This window comes from Papio anubis, unplaced genomic scaffold (genome assembly GCF_008728515.1).
Source record: "Papio anubis isolate 15944 unplaced genomic scaffold, Panubis1.0 scaffold2474, whole genome shotgun sequence".
Taxonomy (NCBI): Eukaryota; Metazoa; Chordata; class Mammalia; order Primates; family Cercopithecidae; genus Papio; species Papio anubis.
Genome location: NW_022162539.1, coordinates 1 through 5,253, shown reverse-complemented (window position 1 = coordinate 5,253; position 5,253 = coordinate 1). Strand labels below are relative to the sequence as shown.

General features: G+C 41.7%; 1 long non-coding RNA gene across 1 annotated transcript; it reads left to right on the top strand.

The window, feature by feature from the left end:
• The first annotated feature begins 338 nt into the window (after positions 1 to 338).
• LOC116272894 lies at positions 339 to 5,014 on the top strand. The gene is made up of 2 exons (XR_004181427.1): positions 339 to 2,350; positions 4,661 to 5,014. It is a non-coding gene; the product is annotated as an uncharacterized LOC116272894 (long non-coding RNA).
• The last annotated feature ends 239 nt before the right edge of the window (positions 5,015 to 5,253 follow it).

Below are 5,253 nucleotides of genomic sequence, written 5' to 3'. Positions count from 1 at the left end.
ATCCTAGTAAGCCTGAGGGTACTGCAGGAGACCAGGGCGTATCTCAGTCCTTATCTCAACTGCATAGGACAGACATTCCCACAGCGGCCATTTATAGACCTCCCTCCAGGAAGGAATTCCTTTCCCAGAGTATTAATATCAATAATTCTTGCTAGGAAAAGAATTTAGTGATATCTTCTCTACTTGCATGTCCATTTATAGGCTCTCTGCAAGAAGAAAAATACGGCTCTTTTTGCCTGACCCCGCAGTCAGACCTTATGATTGTCTTCCCTTGTTCTCTAAAAATTGCTGTTATTCTGTTCTTTTTCAAGGTGCACTGATTTTCATATTGTTCAAACACACATGTTTTACCATTAGTTTGTACAGTTAACACAATTTTCATAGTGGTCCTGAGGTGACATACATCCTCAGCTTAGAAAGATAACAAGATTAAGAGATTGAAGTAAGACAAGTGTAAGAAATTATAAAAGTATTATTTGGGAACTGATAAACGTCCATGAAATCTTCACAATTTATGTTCCTCTGCTGTGGCTCCAGCCGGTCCCTCTGTTCAGCGTCCCTGACTTCCCACAACATCTCTCCCTATCTTTTTATACAGATGTGCCATGGCGATGAAGGCTTGTTTGTTCTCTTGGTTTTGATGCAGGATTCTTCAACTGGTCTGGCATACTAAAAACAAGCTGATTGAACAGAGAAACATAATTCCAAAATTTACTACAATGGAGCCCCCAACAGACTTAATCCAAGTCGTGGGGTTTAGTCCAGAAAGACTTTCTGCCACCTGATCTAATGCCTCAGCTCCAGGCATAATGGATAAATGAGCTTGAGAGGCTTCAAAATTTGTTTCTTTAATTTAGTTATGTCCAAGGATAAATTTTCTTCCCTACCCAGAATGTGTCCTTTGACCATTTCCCATGAATGATCAGTCTTGTTGAAGGAATATGGTGTGACACAGAAATCAGAAGTATTCCAATCGCACTGCATTTGCATGTGATGTTTGAGACTCACTACCTGATCTCCAAGACAAATAACAGACTGTCTTAAATCATTAATTTGATTAGCTAATCTTTGATCAATGCCTTGTTGAGAATTCCACATTTGGGTGGAACTGGCTTGCCAGTCATTAACAAAATGAGCCGTTTGAATAGATTGGTGTAACGCCGGCAGTGGTGGCCAGTGCAGTGACTGTAATTAGGCCCATGATCACAGCGATTAAAGTGAAAACAAATCTCTTAAATCATTTGAGAATTCATTGTAATACTTCATTAATTAAATGTACTGAGGGGGAAGATTCCCAAGGTCTGGGTAAAGTTACCGGTATCCAGATTCCTTCTCGAGCTCAAACCAACATTACACTTTACCTGGAGTCAAAACAGGAGTTAACACAAGTGTATAAATTACAATTAATGCATTAGACAGTTTGATTGTTCATCCAAATTTTGATATTTCCCACTAACAGCATGTAAGGAGGCTTAACACAACTTTGTATAGGAATAGTCAGATTGGAGGTAAACAAAGCAGAATGTTTGAATCTATGTTGATACTGAGGGAGAGGAGTGGCAGTGGCAACACCTGATGCTCTCCACTGTAAAGAAGCTATCTGAGGTGCCCGGGGATGCTGAAGAGGTAGAGGGGTATACTTGGGTCAAGAAGAATTATCATAATGCCAATCGGAGTCCCATAAAAGAGGATTGGCATCAAAAAGAGGAAAAGGGTTCAAAGGGGATTTATCATGGGGTTCAGAATCACAGATGCGAGGGGCAGTAGTGGGGACAACAGACAGAAAAGTTTCCCCTTCCCATACTTGCAGTCCTGACATGGCAATAGCCAATTTCCAAAGTTCTGGGTGTTCTGGGCTCAGAATGGGGAACATCATACGAGGCCTTGCAGGGGTGGGTAGTGCTCTTATCTTCCCATTTTAAGGGAAAGAATGAGCTGAACCTCCTGTGCAAAGTAGGATGATGATTCTCATCTTCCCAATAAGAAACAAAATAAGTAGCCTCCAGGCATTCCCTCCTGCCAGAGGAGCAATTATTTTTTAAATAGCCCTTTGGTGCCCAGTCTGTTACTAAACTATGAATACTGCTGCATGTGAGTTAACACAGTCTTCCCAAATTAAAGTTTTAGATGGGCCCTCAAAATTTTTAGGACATGGTTTTCCTACAGGTTTATACTGAAAGCATGAGGTATCTCCTATTACTCCCCTTTTTATTTGTCTTAAAGGAGAAAGGGAGAGGCCAGAGACCAAATGTCCTCATTTCCTTTTAGCTAATCTCTCCGGAAGATAAACAGCCCAGACTCGAGTTTCTAGATGGATACTACCAAGTGCATGTCCGAGGCACAGAGGAGGGTATTTATAACCCATAGTAACATTAAATGCAGTGCCTTCTTCTCCTGGTTGAGCCGGGCCATGGTCATCCGTAGCTCCAGGCATCCATACATTATTGTTAGTATAGATTTCCACAGGAGCATCCATCCAGGTGAGAGGTCGAATAAGTGGAGGAAAAGGCACATAAGCCCAATAAGAATAGTTTTGTGTAGCAGGTAAATCACTTTGAGGGGAAATTGGTGAGACAGAAAGTATAAGGAGGAGAATTATTACATAAAACCTATTTAAGCAAGAACCAGTGCTGAAGGAGGAAGAGAAGAACAGAGGGATGTTATTTTCAGGCTAATAGAAATGGTGAGATTTTTAGGTACATAAGGAGAAAAAGAAAGGGAATTAGGAGAAATGGGATTAGTTAGAGGGGTCTCCATTGCCATTAGGGAGGATTGAACCAGACCCATTTTGATTTGGCATGCCAATTTCTTAGGAGTTGGCACAGATCTCACCAGGTTTGAGGGTGGTCTCTGATGCGGACGTCTTTTCCCTGTGGTTTTCATTGTCAGTATTTACACAACGTTTAAGTCTTCCAGTGGGCACCCAGACCGGGGATTGATGATCTCCTGATGAAACACAAGCATACCATCTTTCCCATGTTAAAATTGTTCCAGGTTCCCAGGTATGGGTCTGGGAGATTTTCCATAACACTGGCTTGCCTTCATTTAGGGAGAATTTTTTGCCTGTATAATGTTCATCTGCAGTTAGAGTATTGTCTTTAGGAACATTTGAAAGTTTAAAGTAAACAATGCTAAATGTAATTGGGAGTGGGGAGTGGTTAAATTATGCTTTTGTTGCTCAGACTGTTTGGACAATTGAGTTTTTAAAGTGCGATTGGCCCATTCCACCACAGCCTGTCCCTGAGGAAGTAGTTTCTATTGATAACGAGTTGCAGGCTCCGGATTATGGATAGAGGGTACAGTAAAAGCAAATTTTTCACAATCTGATTTATGTAAAACAATATGAAAGAAACAGTTTTTAAGATCAATAACTATAAGAGGCCAATTTTTAGGTATTAAAGCAGGGGCAGTTGTGCCGGGTTGGACGGCTCCCATAGGTTTAATTACAGCATTAACGGCCCTTAAATCAGTTACCATCCTCCACTTGCCTGATTTTTTTTTTTTACTAGAAACACAGGAGAATTCCGGAGGGAAGAGGAAGTTCCACATTTCCAAGTTGTTAACTGTTCAGAAACCAATTGAGCTAAACCCCCAGTTTTTCTTTAGAGAGCGGCCACTGCTCAGTCCAAACAGGTGTTTCAGATTTCCATTGTAAAGGAATAGGATTAGGAGGCATGGCAGTGACCGTCATCAAAAGGGATAACCTAAATCAGCCCTGTCTTCTTTTATAGTAACTTGAAGAGGTTTAGTAATTCCTTCATGTCTTGGACCAAGACCAAGTCTGGGAACAAACCCCATGTTTTCCATTATATGTTGACTGGGAGCACTATAAGAGTTACATGGAATATTAATTTTAGCTCCCCATTGTGCCAGCAAATCTCTACCCCAAAGAGTAATGAGGATTGGCGTGAGGTAAGGCTGAATTGTACCCTTTTGACCATCAGGGCCAGTGCACGGCAAGATAAAGGTGCTCTGGTGAACTTCATCAGCTTTTCCAACACCTACTAGTCCCATGTTAGCGGGATGTTTAAGCCAGGAGGAAGGCCGTAAATTAGAGTAAATAATAGAAACATCTACCAGGTCCTCAAACTTTTTTCCTTGAATGTGTATGGTGCAGGTGGGCCATTGTTTAGAAATTACATTAATCCAATAAGCAGCTTTTTCACCGCCGGAGCCCATCCTAGGGCCCCATGTCTTATCTCCTTTGTTTAAAACAATATTAGGTAGTAAAAGTAATTGAGCAATTGACTCACCAGCTAGAATGGAAACAGGAACTTTGGCAGACACCGTAAGTGTAATCTCATCAAGGAATCAGAATCAATGAACTATGATACCTTCAGCAGAGGTGGATGCCCTGCCTAACACCAGACCCACGGAACCTTGAGGTAAAGGGCCAGTGATCCCCCGGAGGGACAATTAAAGGCAAAGAATTAGGTAGTAAATTTAGAGGAATGGTACTACAGAGATCGACCACCCCACTTCCTACTGTGGAGGTCTAATATTCCATTTTTAGGAAACCAAGGACAGTGTTCTTCTACTGCCCTGAATAGGGTGACCATATTTTCCATGGGCACTTGAACTCCTCCCTGTTTTAACAGGAATTTAATATAGCAGAGATAAGCATAATGTTTAGACTCTGTGTGATCTTTAATTACCCCAGACAATACACAGACAACTCACCAATCGTCAGGGAGCTGAAAAAGCGTTTCTGTGGACCGGACTGATGAACATTTCTCCATACCTACCAAAGGGAATTGGGTTCCCACATGTACTCAGGAAAAAGAAAACCATGTTGATGCACCAGGTATCAGGGGAACCCGCCCCCAATATTTCAACATAGGTTCTTTCCATTTTCCATAAGTGTTGACTGGCTGAGAAATAAAGAGAAAGAGTACAAAGAGAGGAATTTTACAGCTGGGCTGCTGGGGGTGACATCACATATCAGTAGGACTGTGATGCCCACCCAAGCCTCAAAACCAGCAGGTTTTTATTAAGGATTTCAAAACAGGAGGGGATGTACGAACAGGGAGTAGGTCACAAAGAACACATGCTTCAGAGGGCAAAAAAGTGGAACAAAGATCACATGCTTCTGAGGAAACAGGACAAAGGGTTAAAGGCAGAACTTCTGATAAGGGTCTATGTTCAGTGGTGCACGTATTGTCTTGATAAACATCTTAACAGAAAACAGGGTTCGAGGGCAGAGAACCAGTCTGACCAAAAATTTACCAGAATGGAGTTTCCCAATCCTAGTAA